Genomic DNA, 16,074 nt, shown 5'->3' with positions numbered 1-16,074 from the left:
AGTTGATAAAGAAGGTCAAGTTCATTGTTGGTCGGTGACCTTCTCTTGGGTCAAATTGTTACTTAAGGGGGCCATGTTCCTTTCCTCACAACCAAGTGCTTTGGGGGTGGAACGTGGACAATTATTAAAGAATCGAGCTCTGTTCTTATGCTAGTCAAATATACCACTATAAACCACCTCTGTTTTGAGACCAAACTTATTCTAAGTGGGTCGAGTTTCTTGTATGGTGAGACTGAGTTAGTGGGTTGCATAGGGACCTTATCTCTTGGGTCTGCAATCATTTTTGGAGGTATGCAATATTTTATAGATTATATTGGCCTATTATAGTTGGCTTCTACAACCTCCGTGCTGCTTTTCTCACAACTTGTTGTACTTGTCATTCACAGCCTGCATGCCAAGGAAAGTTTGATATTCTCTACTATTATATCTCTTTAATACTCTAGTGGGAAGCTTAAAATAGTGGAATGTACAATCCCTACGCATATTAGAGATATACTTCATTCTTTGAAGTTGTTTTCGATGGTCTTTATCTAGTTTTGTGCTTCATGCTTTAAGCAAAATACAAAGAAATCACCTACAATTGATAACAAGCAAATTGTTTGACAAAATGTCACAAAGACCAGCCTAAACAAAACTCAGAAATTAAGTGGGAGAATCGAGATATCCTCATGAATGTATCTTACAAATTTTCCAATCTAAAAGCATCAAGATGGATGACAAATTATATAATTATACAATATAAATCACCCATAATTTAAATGCCTCATGATGTAAAAATGAATTACTGCAATGAAATATAGTAAGTTCTTGCTTAATTCAAACATGTTAAGGAGAGTTCAAATCAAATGTGTTGTATCAAATTCCAACAGATGTGTACAATCCCAAAATCGAGTTTGTGACGTAATTAATGATGAAACACAAACATTTACTACTTATATGTTCAAATTACACAATTTGGTCATGCATGATGTACCAGACAATCCATGGTTGGTATGGGTGGTAGTTGTATAAATAACCCTCATGTATTCAAATACCTTAAGCTCAAATATCTATGCACAAGACAATCAGTTAATTAACATATACATGAGTATGTAATGAAGTGTTTTTTATTGGCTTTGGTTTCTACTAGGTATTGTGGTTTGACAAGATAAGGGGTGCATGCATAAGCACCAATATTTCTTAGTAAGACAAAAAAAAAACTTGAAATCAAGACAATAATCCCATACACATCATTTCTTTTGATGTGGACTACAAAATAGCTTACAATACTATACATGGACAGGTAAACAATAATAGTACAAGGAAAAATGCGAATAATGGAGCTATATTCAAAAACCATAAATCCAATATAAACCATCAAACATTTAAACATATTGAACAATCACATATGACATAATTTCATAATTTCAAATATTATGAACGAACCAAACCATATGCTTTGAAATGAACAATGAAAAGATATATGCAAGAAGAGAAACAATTATGCTTGATGCCAATCAAAACCACCATTCTATGAACTTCTTAAACTGTCACTATTTAGAGTATTATGGTCATAATAATGGTAGCGAAAGAGCAAATAAGTTCACGGAGACGAGAATATGAAATGTCCTAACACCAAGCATTATATAATGGAATGATATTTTAACGTCCACGAGGCAAAAAATAGTCTATGGGACCATTAGTTCCTGCTTTTCGCCTTTTTCAATTCAATCCTTTTCTTATTCAAATTGATGATGAGCTGGCCCAACCTTCCAACAATCTCATCACTGACAAGACAATGACAAGAAAGCGATGCTAACATATTCCCATAACTTTCTATGATGTCTTTGAATGCATCACATTCCAAAATGAAATGTTTTTTCCGATTCCACTACCCCAAACGTGAAAAATGTACACACCCGTTCTTCCCAAGCTTCTTTAGGCCTTTTCCACTGTCCCGTTTCACACTAAAGTTGATGTGAGTTGGTTCTTAATTGAGCAATAAGAACCTTTTCCCTTCACGAAATGCTAGCTCCATTGAACTCTTTTTGTTGTAGATCACATGTAGGGTTGAATTCCTCAATGTAGTACTTCTTCTTTCTACCCAACTATTTTCCCCATACCCGTTTACGAAACTTCTCCATAACAAAACTCTTTAGCTCCTTGCTATTTGTGGGATAGGAATTGAGGTAGATATTCCATCTTTGCATCCATGTGTAGTTTTGTTTCATCCATGTTTTATTTCTTTCACTCATGCCTTCATTAAAGATAACATTAGGCCATCTACCTACTCCCATTTGCTCAATTCTGTTTAGATATCTTATGAGTTGCATCATAACAATTGCTTCGATGGGAGTTGCTCCCATTTCACTCAACATTATCTCATAAGGTACAAAACTTTTTATTTTGAACTTGCTCATGATTAAGCATTTTTGGATTTTCTCAATTTGTTTCCATTTTGAGGTGGGGGTGTTGCTAGCCCACAATTCGCACCCATATAGCATCACTGGACAAACTAGGAGTCCAAAAAACACTTTAATCATTTTCCAATCCCATAATTCTGCCTCTCTACATCTGTTTGAAGAGTATATAATGATTTCCACCATCTTAAACTTATCTTCTTTCAGCAGTCCTCCCAATTAAGTTTGTTGTTGAAACAAATCCTGAGGTACTTGTACTGATTTACTTCTTCAAGAATGTTGCTTTCAAAGAAGAACGAATGCTGGCTCTACTTCCTTTTATTAGAAAAAATCATTATTTTGGTCTTGCTAGTGTTGACTTGCATCCCCACTGCTCTACAAAAATGCTCAAGGGCATATAGGTGCATTTACAATCCATGGGATGATTTAGAAATCAATACAAGATCATCAACATATAAAATAAACTTTATCACAAACTCCCCCAACCGAACACCATCTCCACCTTGCAGATTTAGCCACTCTTCCAGTTTATCAATATATAAACCAAAAAGAGTAGGGGATAGAAGGCAACCTTGCTTGACTCCAATGTCACTTCTAAAGCTTTCTGAAATACTTGATGAGGTTCTAATTTTGACTTTCACCTCTTCATAAAGTCTATGGACAACGACTCTATAATGCAAAAGAATTTCAAGTTCTTCCATTCTATGTCACAACTTATCTCTAGGGACTGTGTCAAATGCCTTTTTGAAGTCAACAAAGTAGCAAAATACTTCTTCTTTGTCTTCCCAAACCTTTTCAACAATATGTCTCAATGTGATACCATGATCTACTGAAGAATGTTTCGACGTAATACCTACTTGTCCTCTCGCCCTTTTTTCTTTTACTTCTACCACTTATTGATTCTATTTTCTACTATATTACCGAAAAGCTTTAATATATATATAAAAGTTAACATCACTTAACCCTTGGGGAGAGGACCACACCCTTGAGAATACTCAAGCATCAAGCAAATTACACAACCTTAGAATAATTATTATACCCGGATGAGTAAGGTAACAAGTTGTGAAAGGAGGGTGGGTTTTTTAAATTATTTCTATCTAACAAACACCACCAAACTATATACAAATTTCGTCCATAATTATATTAATAACACTCAATTTATAATAATTAAAAAATAAAATAAAAAAACATTTAATAATAATTTTGGATGAAAAAATTATAGAACTTTGTCAACGCTGTAAGCCATTTGTGAATAGAAAGCACAAAGTAAAACTAATCCATTGAAACTAAAATATCTAAAGAAGAAACAAAAAAATAATTAGAAAAAGAAAGAAAAGAAAGATGATAAAGAAAGTCGAATTCATTATCCACATTATATTAGTTAATTATTACATTAATAAAAAAATAACTGAAATTATCCTTACATGTCATACATATACCGTATCGAAATGGCGCCTGATTGACGAGCAACATACGAAGAGAGAGTAGAGGTCAGAGAACGCTCACCCAACAACTAAGAACCTTCAAAAACGAATCTGAATGGATCCACATGAACTTAATTAATATATTTTAATATATTTTATGACTATAATCCTGTGCTTCCCAATTAATAATATAACATCTGAATATACTTCTTTCCTTTTTTAATTGCTTTGTCATTTAATTCAAGCATTGGAGCTGGAGAAATTACAATATGAGGGAGTATGGATGATTCCGGTCATGGAAGGAGCCTGTCACGGTTGTTTCTGTTACTGAAGGAGACGGATTGTATTTGTGGGTTCGTGAGGGAATGCTGAGATCTGGAATGTGAAGGTTTGGTGGGACAGTTATTTTCTTGGACAGTAACTCTAGGCCAGTTGCCACGGTCACGGTCTGGGAATTAATCTGTAAGCCTGTGATTTGCGCTTGGGTTCAGGATGAATTGCACTAGCTGCTGTCATCACTGGGGAGCAGTTTGAAATCCATAGACTATGATCGTAGTCTTTCTTATCCATCTGGCATTGTGTTTTACCTGACGTGTTTGGAGCTACTGAAGCAGTGGAGGTGAGCCTGGCATATGGTAGAGAAGGGTTTGTTAACCAGCGTTAAATGTGGACAAGCACTCCAGGTATTTTTACCAGTTTTCATTTTGGGGGCTAAAAAAATTTGTTCTTGTGCTTTAGATAATGATTAGGGTTTTGTTGTTTTCGGCCGAGCAAGACTTTGTTGACGAGAATTCTGGCATATGGTGGAGAAGGTTTTGTTTACTGACATTAAGCGTGGAGAAGCATTCCAGGTATTTTGACAAGCTTTCATTTAGAGACTAAAGAAAAATATCATTTTGCTTTAAATAACGATTAAATTTCCATGTGGGGGCCGGGGAGGGTTTGGCGAGGCTATTTCTGTACTGATAACCCCAGAACGAACCCAATGCATAACTTGCCCAGATATTTACATATCTTCCATGGGTTTTTCAGATTTCGAAAACTCTGGAGCCGTGATCTTCTGTATTTCATAGCTGGTATGTTCTGACTACCCTATCATGGTGGTTTAACCACCTGACACTAACATTAAGTGCATGTTGTTTGCATGTTGTTAGCACTTGGTCTTAGATCATTTAAATATAAGGTTGAAGCACTTACATTGTATAAACCCCACTATATTTTGCAGGAAACATTGCACTTCTTAATATTTATCTCTGCATGTATGAATGGCGCTGCATCAAATATCATTTCTGAACAGTTTTACAGTATTTCAAACTTTTACTAAAGAGGGTTCTATTACAGCTCTGCTGTAGAATTTTTGCACTTTTTTTGATAGATTAACAACCAAATGTTTAAGTTCTTTGTTTCTTTTAAACCAGTGTAGATATAGATATATCTCAATCGCAAATCTATTAAGCTCTGAGAGGGATAAAACAAAAAAAAAACAAACTGTAAACCTCTTGGTGTTTAAAAGTTAAGGGGTTGGAATTAAGATGGATTTATGCTGATTCATTTTATTATTATGTCGTTTTACTTTTTTTTTTTTTTCATTATTATTATGGTCTGTATTTTTTTCATCCTCAACTTTTCTTTCATTTTAATGTGTCAATGTTATGTTTTTGTTTTTGTTTTTGTTTGTAAGCCAACTTTCTATTATATCAGTAGAAAATGGAGAGTTCAAGCCTTGCTTGTGAGTGGTCTGCCACTAGGGAAACCAGACTACTGACAAAACAACAAGGAGTTTGTGTCAAAATAAACTTTATGTTTGAAACCCAGAGGCATAAACTGACGGAGTTGCGAGCAGTATAAAACATACAATAAACTAGTCCCATGCAAGTTTATAGAGAGCCTTATAATCCGGCTTTTTGGTTCATAGCATCTATGCCTAGCTAGTCTAGAAGGCCAGCAAAACTGAGTAAACAAATCCATAGAAACTAAGGAGAATTGGAGGCATCCGCCTCAATTGGGCTGAGCTACTCCTCGCTGCAGTCAGTTGGACTAGGGCCATGAGGCAACCGTTCTTCAATGTTCTTGAAGTGAATCCTCATATCCTTTTGGTTCAAGACCACCTTGTCCAACATGAGCCATATCTCTTCGTTAGCTTCATTTCTATCCACCATGACTTTCCCCAACAACATTTTGAGCTTCTAATAGAGGTCAATGGTGAGGAGGTACTGGTTCTATTTTCCTCGGGAGTGCCCAAGGTTTGGAACCTAGTCTGAAATGCCAGCCATGACCTCTGAATTAGTGGTGCAAGCCTTGTCCATAGTCATTGCCGCCTCAAACTTCCATGGATCCACGCAAACCTTTTATGGAATTGGTTTTGCATATGCTTGAGCGGAGGCTTCAACTCGTAAATGAGCTCATGAACCCCCCTACCCCCCTCGACTTCCACTTCCTCGTCGAACACAGGCTCATAGCTTGACCATTTTTGACTTATTTAACACCAAGTTGTGGGAGACCAATGATGCCTAGACGTTGGTCGCTCGTAAATGTAATTGTGTAGTCATTGAAGAAGACAGATAAGAAACAACTTAGGAGTATTGTTAAATTTGGCAACTAGGGCCTTAGTCACCAGATACGCCGAATTTGAAGCATTAAATTCGAAATTCGGCGTTTTTCAAGGGAAAACGAACATATTCGGCGTTTTTCAAGGGAAATTCGGCGTTTTTCAGACCTTGCAAGGGTTGGTCACCAAGTATCAAGCATTAAACATCACTTTTTTGTGGTCAAATCTCCAAATTTTCATTCCCTAGCTCTGCTAGTTATTTCTCTATAAGGCTGATCTGTTATTGGCATGTGTATGTGGGCTAACAAACTGTGGTTGCAGCAGTCATAAAGGTCTGATATTTGGTTTTGAGCTAACAATTGGTGAGTGCAGCTATTGAAAAATTGATCTATTCTGATATAAAATTTGATATTAAGCATTTAATAGTCTGATTATAAGGATAATCATGATAAAATTCACTCCATACCATTTCTCATATGCATATGATATATCTATCTTTAATATACATTTTTTTTTTCGAATTTCTATATGTCGAATTTTATGTCGAATTTTATCGACAAAATTTGAGTTGCCGAACTTTATTCGAATTTCATGGTCCTCGAACTCGAACTCGAACTCGAACCTGGTGACTATGACTAGGGCCAAACATCACTTTGGATAGCTCTTAAGAGGTAGTTGATATTTTTCTTGGATTCCTCTTTCCGAGAGGTGTAGGATTGATCTAAAGATCATCCCATTTTGACATGTACAAATGCAATTATGAATTTATTTTGATTATGGACAAATTGTCAAGGTCGGCCAACCATCAAATTAGCCTCCTCCAACCTTCAACGTTGCATATAAATACAAGGTGCCTCCTCTTCATTTTGGCATCACTCTCATTCATCTTTCTCTCTCATCTTGATAGGGTACAAATTTTTGGGCTTTTCTCTCTCTCCATACGTGTGAAGGAAGGTCTGTCTTTTCTAGGTGCTGCATTGACCAGATTTGACCGAAATTTTAGGAGGCCGAAATTTCAGGAGATCGAAATTTCAGGGGACTAAAATTTCAGGGGGTTGAAATTTCAAGAGGCTGACTTTGACCAGCGTTGACCTTGTTTGACTTTGGTTTTGTGAGGGAGACTTCTGTTTGGGCATGCCGCTATTTTGGGCACAAAAACAGAGGTAGTTTGACCCATGCGTTGATTGTCCTAATTCAGGTTGCTGCGTTGACTAGTTATTTTTGACACTGTTTTGGGTTGCATTATCTTAGTGTTGGAGGCCGAGTTGACCGAGCTGTTTTGGAGGTCAATTTTAGCCCTGTTAACCAACGTTGACTTTTTGGTTAGGGCTTTCTATTTCTGTTGTTTGACTGATCAGTTTGGGCAAGTGAATATTGTAAATTGTACTCTCTCTCTGCGGAACTTTTGAAGAATTATAAGAAGAATTGATCAAGGGTTTCCCCACATTGGGGTTTGTCCCTGGTTGGTGCCATATCTTGTGTCCTCTTGTGTTGGCTTGTCTTCTACTATTATTGTTTATGTCCCATCCAAGGTTGCGTGGAGCCCCCCCTCCGATCCTGCTCCCAATCCACGCTCTGGTCGGGAGCGATTTCGGGAGCATGTTCCCTAACAAAAAAAACCGCTCCCTATTTTTTGGTAATTTGATTTAGGGAGCATCGCACCCGTCGCTCTTGGAGTGATTTTTCCAACCCGGGAGCGGTCGGGGAGCGATCGCTCCCGACCGCTCTTGGGTTGGAAAAACCGCTCCCGTCGTACGGTGAGCAACGCCCGCACGGCATGGGAGAGGCGAGGACGACGTGGACAAAGGAAGGGGAGGCCGCTCTTGGGTTGGAAAAACCGCTCCCGTCGTACGGTGAGCAACGCCCGCACGGCATGGGAGAGGCGAGGACGACGTGGACAAAGGAAGGGGAGGGGAGGGAAAAAAGGGAGGGGAAGGGGGGAATAAATAAACCCACTCCCTCTCATTATTCATTTAATTTCTAAGAGCAAGAGAGTGGGAGAGAGCAAGAGAGTGAGAGAGAGCAAGAGAGAATTTGGAGCGAGGAGAGGAGTTGGAAGAGCTTGCAAGGGGAGATTGGAGGCCAAAGAGGTAGGATCTACACTCTAATCTAGCAATTGTTTTTTTATGTTCATTGCTAAATAATTAAATAAATTTTTGTAGATTCAGATCTTCAAATTTCAAACATCATGGTTATAGTTATTGGCATTTTCTTCTTCTTGGTTCCTTTCTTGGTTATTATGGTGTTGGGGAGTAGAAAAAGGAGGGATGAACATGAAGAAGAAGGGGATGAAGAAGTGGGTTATAGTGGATTTGATGAAAACCCCGGAGATGAGTACCTTGGTGAGGAGGAGCTGGAGGAGAGTGAACATTATTCAGCTCAAAAACTAAACAAGACCTAACCCCATTGTGGAAATATGTTACTAGGCCTGAAGTAAGGAAAGGGGGTGGAACCACTAAATTTCATTGCCCTCATTGCAACAATAAATTACATAGGTTCATACCACCGTGCCAGAAAGCACCTCTGCGGGAAAAGGCCATGGGATGGAAATAAACAAATAGGAATCAAAATGTACATGTGTGTCAGCAGTAGAGAGAGCCATGTACATAAGGGAAGAGGAGGAAGCCCAATACAAATCTAAAAAATCAAAGGGTTTCTTTGAACCAAGCTCACAATCACATGCACAAAGAACTCCTTGAACATCCTCCTATGGCAGTGGATATGGAGGCACAAGGTTACCAAACATCTCTTTAATGCATAGAACCATATTAGATTTCCTTGATGAAGGGTGTAGGAATGATGTGGATTCAAAAGTTTACCGGTTTCTCTATGCATGTGGGATACCATTCAATGTTCTTCGATCACCTTATTGGCATGAAATGGTTTCTGCCATAAATGATGCCCCTAAAGGATACAAGAGCCCTGGGTATGACAAGGCTAGAACTGTTGGACTTGATCATGAAAAAGAAAAAATATCACATTCTTTGAGTAGAATGACAAATTCATGGACTGAGCATGGGGTGTCCATTGTATCTGATGGATGGACAAATGTAAAAGGCAAGCCATTGATAAGTGTTCTTGCTGTGTCTGTTAGTGGTGCCATCTTTCTTTCAGCATATGATTACTCAGACAAGTTCAAGACCGACATCAACATTGTAGAACCACTACTTGAAACAATTGACCGTATTGGGCCATACAATGTCATCCAAGTCATCATTGATAATGCTGCTAATTGTAAGGCAACGGGAGCAATTATTGAGGATAAATACCCCAACGTATTTTGGTATGGTGTTTGGTTCACACAATGAACCTTTTGATGCATGATATTATTAAGAACAAAAACCAACAATACAAATGGATTGGTGATTTGTACAAGAGAGGTAAAAAAATGATAAAATTTATTACAAATCATAGCAATACCCATGGGCTTTTCCGCAGTCACTCAAGATTGGAGTTGTTGAAGATTGCGAAGACTAGATTTGCTAGCTATTACCTCACCTTCAGGTGCCTTTTGAAGGTAAGAGAGTCATTGGCTAGCATGGTATCAAGTCCACATTGGCAGATATTAAAGGAAAGGGCTACAAATGCAGCTGATAGGCAAGGTTTTGAACAGGTGGAGGAGACCGCTCTTGATGGTCAGTTTTGGGCACGTGTGAGGCAAGTATTGGAATTCACTAAGCCCATTTATCACATGATTCGTTTTGTAGATACAGATAAACCGGTGATTGGGGAGGTGTATGAGTAGATGGATACCATGTTGGGGCAAATAAAAGATGTTGTTCAAAACGATGATCCCAACTTGTATACACTGATTCACAATTGTGTGCGTACACGGTGGAATAAACTTAATGTTCCACTACATGCCTTGGCGTATATCCTTACGCCAAATACTACTCTCCAACTTGGTTGGGCCAACCTGCACCTAGGGGCGGGGTTAGGGTCAAACCTCATATGGATCCAGAGGTAGCTACAGGATATATGGAAGCATTAGACAAGTTGGTATCTGACAAGGAGGAATGTGCTAATCTGTGTCTTGAATTAGGCAGATGCTTCAGATGCACTGGTTTGTTTGGTTCTTTGCATGCAATGGAAGATAAAGACATATTTGATGCTCTGACATGGTGGGAAACATATGGCGGCATGGGACTTTTGCCAAAATTGGCAAAAAATGTTCTCTCACAGGTTGTAAATACTTCTTCTACAGAGAGGTGGTGGAGCACCTACAACTTCATACGTAATGTGAGAAGGAATAGACTCAATGAAAACCAAGCATAAAGCTTGGTTTATGTGCATTACAACTTGAGGTTGTTGAGTCATTACTGTGATCGGGCTTATGAGGATCCAACATATAAATTTTGGGACAACCACCCAGAGGATGATAATTTGGAGGATAGCACTATACATCTTGAGGAACTGGAAGCAGAACTTATGAGAGAGGAAGTTGAAGCAACAACCATGCCACCCCCACCATCCAGTAGCAGTGCTCGAGTTCCAAGTCTTGCTCTTTTGCTATCGCCGCCTCCATGTACATCCTCACGTGGAGGGCATGCGACTTCTGGTTCTGGTCGGGGGACTGTGCAAGAGGAGACTCCTAGAAGACCACCACGACTTGCTTAGAAATTAGACGTCATTCGTGGTGGCAAGAGGAAGATGTAGATGATAGATTTACTTGTCTTTTCTAGTTTCTAGTAGTTTTTATAACTATTGACTCTTTCATATTTATTATGATATTTTTTGTAAACAATATATGACAATTTAAGTTTGAACTTTGAAGTTCGAAGTTGGCAATTATAACTCATTGGTAATGAATTATGAATATGATGCGTCGTGAAAGTTGAAATTTTTTTCATTTCATTTCATAATGGTTACACTTAGCTTACAAGTACAACTTTGGTGATCAATGATGATAAATGTTATATATTGAATTTTGAAAGCTTGAAACTTTAAGATTGATGAATCATAATTCGAGACTCAATATGTTGTATGTTTCCAACTTGTGGATGTGGTTGATGAAGATTGTAACTTCTAGATGATTGTTGTAAATTTTTTTTTTACCAACTTGTGGATGTGGTTGATGAAGATTGTAACTTCTAGATGATTGTTGTAATTTTGTTGTTGTTGTTGTTGTGTCTAATTCATCATTCTACATGTTTTTGTTGACATATATGCATCAATATATATATATATATATATATTATAAAAAATGCTCCGGGATTCGCTCCCAAACTGGGAGGTTATGAAAATGTCGCTCCCGCTCCCAAGTAACCTTGGTTCTATCTGCATTTTACTATCATGTTGATGTGATTGCTATATTGGATTTGATATTGGGCTAACAAAGAAAATTGAAGTAAAATTGCTCTAAGCATAGAACATACCATTGGTATCCTAAAATTAACATGGTATCAGAGCTGAGGCGAACACAAAGCCCAAGCAAGAGTGAAGAGCAATCACTAAGAGGAGCAATCACTGATCAAAGACAAGATTCAATGGCTTCCACATACTACTTCAAGTCTGATGATAAGCTTCATGATAAGTCTGATTATCATGCATGGAAGATGTCATTTGATTTGACATTAGAAGAACAAGATGTGATGGATTATGTGCAGGGAAAGATTTTGGAACCTCCTTCAAATGCACCGGCTGCTGCTAAGACAAAGTATAAGAAGGGTGAAGTCAAAGCCAAAAAGATCATTAGGGATTCTATTCATAAGCATTTAGTTGCTTACATTTCCGATTTGAACACATCAAAGGAGATATATGACAGGTTGGTTGGCATGTTCAAATCTAGCAATGCAAATCAAAATCTTTTCCTCAAGAACAAGCTGAAGGATATAAAGAAGAGAAAAGATGAGGATATTCAATCCTACTTCATGAGGATTATCGAGATCAAAAATGATCTTCTTTCGATTGGTGAAGCTATTGCTGACATGGAGCTCACTCTCATTGCCCTTGGAGGTCTTCCTCCCAAATGGCATGTGTTCAACACTACTATTCTCAATAACGACAAAATTCCAGGTTTTGAAGAATTGCTGACTAGGTGTTCTCAAGAAGAAACAAGGATGATGGAATTGGAGATGCCTTCAAATAGGAATAATCCTACTGCATTCTTCGCTCATGCCAAGAAGAAGAACAATGCAGGTTCAAAGAAGCAAAGTCAAGGAAGACCGGGATTCAAAAATGGAAGGGAAGATGCTTCGTTTGCAAAAAGTTTGGTCACTATGCTAGGGAGTGTCCAAATAGAAGGGAAACATCTCATGATGATGATCACAATCATTCCAGGGGCAACATCAACAATCAAAGGAATGGCAGGTTCAACAACAAAGGGAAAAGAAATGCTTCCGCTACTCAACTTGGAAATGATCGAGCTTCTAAAAGAACAAGAAACTCCAGGTATGATGAGTCTAATGTTGTAAATTCTAAGAAAAAGGAATTTTATCTTATATCTGCCCTCTCTACTGCCTCTCCTCCGGATACTTTGGGAAATTGGTTGATTGATAGTGGTGCCTCAAGGCACTTCATCGGGTACAAGGAAGCTCTTTCAAATTTGATAGAGAAGGATACAAATTTGGAAATTATCCTTGGAGACAATGCCACCTATCCCGTGAAGGGAGTTGGGAATGTTACCCTTCAATTGAATCAAGGTAACACCGTTCATCTTCAAGAAGTGCTATATGTACCTGATCTAAAGAAGAATATAGTGTCTATCTCGGTGATGGAAGACAAAGGATTCAAGGTGGCATTCATCGATGGAAAGGTACGTGCGTGGAAAAGAAATTTCAAAGAAACATTTACTCTTGGATTCAGGGTGGACGGTTTATATCAAGTTGGAGGAAGTCCACTGGGAGCCATGTCTTGCGACAAATCTCTTCAATCCAAACTATGGCACCAGAGTTTTGCTCATCTTCACTATCAGGCTGTACCTGATGCAAGGAAGATGGTTACAGGTATGCCCGAATTCAAAATAGAGCATGAAGGTGTATGTTAGGGATGTGCCGAGGGAAAACATACAAGGGGACCATTCCCCTCAAGTGATAGCAAGACCACAAACATTTTGCAATTGGTTCATTATGATCTATCTGGTGCAATGCCCGTGAACTCATTGGGAGGATACTTATATTATGCAACCTTTATAGATGATTTCTCTCGCAAGACTTGGATATATTTCTTAAAGAAGAAGGACAAAGTATTCTCATGGTTCCATTCTTTCAAAGCTTTGGTCGAAAATAAAACCGGGAAGAAAATCAAAATATTGAGGACCGATAATGGAATCGAATGCAAATCAAATGAGTTCAAATATTATTGTAGAGAAGCTGGCATTAAGAGGGAGACTACTACCGCATATACTCCTGAGCAAAATGGTGTTGCTAAAAGGAAGAACCGTTCTATCGTAGAAGCCACTCGTGGCATGCTTTATGATCAAAGCCTTCCGAAGTTCTTATGGGGAGAAGTTGCCAACATTGTTGTGTACGTTCAAAATTGATGCCCTCATCAAGCATTGGACTCGAAAACTCTTGAAGAAGTTTTCACCGGTAATAAACCTGATGTTTCTCATTTTAGAATTTTTGGTAGTCCTGTATACTTTCAGGTACCAAAAGAAAAGAAAGTAAATTGGAGGCATCTGGGGAGAGAGGAACTCTTGTGGGGCTATAATGAAACTTCTAAGGCATATAGAATCTATATGCCTGGTCAAAGAGAAGTGGAGATAAGTCATGATGTCACCTTCGATGAGGACGCCGCCCTAAGGAAGATTAGCAACCTTCCTATTTCAAAGAAGGACAAAGAAGCAGATGCAGGAAATCAGAGAGATTTGCAGGTTGAGCGATGCCCGATGTTGAAGAACCAATGGATCCCATTGATCCTCCTCCTCATGAGCCCTTTGTTGGAAATAATACTGAGAGGGGGGGGGGGTGAATCAGTATTAGCAAATCAGATACTTTTTCATTTTCATACTCAGATTCATATACGTTACTTCAGTTAAGGATATCCGCGTATATATGCAATTGTGTTAAATGCAACTAGCGTACATCCAGTAAACTTATGATTTAGTTAGTTCATCTTAGTGAATGCATCAGAACATTATGAACAGTAAACAGGTGTAGTAAAACAGAACAGATCATCACACATAAGAAGCACACATGAACACCATGATATAAGGTGGAAACCCAATGTGGGTGAAAACCACCTGCTGCAATTCATCTCTGTCTTCCTTTAATAAGAAACTTCTTTTTACAATAGTACTAGTGCAGTCTTATACCAGTGCGCAGGCTTCTACTTGCAGAAGGCTACAACCTTCTTAGCTCTTGTACTAGCCAATCCATTTACTAGTACGTAGGCGCCGGCCTACTGAAGGCTCCCACCTTCACTCGTTTTCCAGCTGCTCCTGGAAGGGAGCTACAACCCCCTGGGTCTTGTACTGGCCGATATGTTTACCAGTACGTAGGCGTCGGCCTACTGAACTCTACGATCTTCTAGGGATCACGTTTCATACATTTTCATACTGGATCCATAAATACAAAACAATCATCACTGCAATACAATCATCAACTATACTTGCATCATCAATCTCTGAATCACCCAATACTGAATCTCTTAAAACCCTGTCAACAACACAGTCACCAGAACACATAACAGACAACAGAACTCTACAACAATAACCAGATCCAACTGCAACTTCAAATATAATGCATACGCTACTATGATGAACCAAACCCGCGTACATACGCGCTTTTACCAAAGCCAACCCGCGTACATATCTGCAAATATTTACTCATAACTTTGCAGCTGTTCCAGACATCAGTCATACCCAGATCATAACATTCATACAATAAACATACGTCAATAGATCTAGTCTATCCATAATCAAACCATATAATGATAATCATTCCAAGCCTTAAGATCCCGTTCCATCGTTCATCATCCTCCACATGAGTGCAACCTTGGTTCAGATCAAGCAAGGCATCACCAACCCATAACCAGCATCTGGATCTCACGCTCCATTAGATATTCATCACTTGCACACTTCACCTCTTGGCCTAATGATCTTCTCCTTATATAGTTTTAGGCTTCTTTCAATACCATGGTCCAAAACCACTTAGAATCAATACCTTGGACCCAATACTGGGATCAACACTTCGGACCAAATACCATGGACCAAATACCACGGACCAAAACTTGGTTTTCCGACATGTACGCCATTTGCTTCTGTGAACCTGCGTGTGTACGTATACGTGCCTTTTGTTCTTCTCACCCGCGTGTGTACACTCTTTCATCAAGATTAACCTGCGTATTCCTCTCTCTTGACCTGTTGTATTAAGATCTGTCCTCTGATTGAGTTGCCATCACCTATATCATACCTCTGAGTGAGTTGCCATCAAGGACAACACCTGTATCATAATGCCAACAATCTCCCCCTTTGGACTTGATGGCAACAACCACACCAAGTCACTCTCCCCCTTTGACATCAAGGGCAAAGGGTGGACCAAGATATTCTCTTCCTTGATATACATTTTGCTATCCATACTCCCCCTGAGTACCTGCTGAAATCTCTGATTGAGCTCCCCCTTTGTACATGCCAAGATGTACCAATTCGTCCATGCTCCCCCTGAGCACATGCAAGGTATCATGTATGATCTGTACCATAAGCATCTGTCATTAGCATCTAGACCTATAACCTGCAATACCATTCTTTTGACCGACCAACAAT

At 38.8% G+C, this 16,074-nt stretch overlaps 1 protein-coding gene across 3 annotated transcripts in view; it reads left to right on the top strand.

Annotated features, from left to right (window-relative positions):
* The first annotated feature begins 3,879 nt into the window (after positions 1–3,879).
* The window catches only part of LOC149244640 (uncharacterized), a 139,703-nt gene continuing 127,508 nt past the window's right edge, over positions 3,880–16,074 (top strand). Inside the window, exons 1-3 of one of the 3 annotated variants that reach the window (XM_089374944.1) lie at positions 3,880–4,506; positions 4,599–4,674; positions 4,856–4,899. The gene's annotated coding sequence lies outside the window, so the exon portion shown is untranslated. The remainder of the gene's footprint in view (positions 4,507–4,598; positions 4,675–4,855; positions 4,900–16,074) is intronic. The other 2 variants (XM_089374942.1, XM_089374943.1) reach the window with 2 other exon arrangements.

Source organism: Pinus tabuliformis, chromosome 8, assembly GCF_031772625.1.
Source record: "Pinus tabuliformis cultivar Carrire ecotype Pingquan chromosome 8, CPIR1, whole genome shotgun sequence".
In the NCBI taxonomy this organism is placed as follows: Eukaryota; Viridiplantae; Streptophyta; class Pinopsida; order Pinales; family Pinaceae; genus Pinus; species Pinus tabuliformis.
This window is presented reverse-complemented; position numbering and strand designations above follow the sequence as displayed.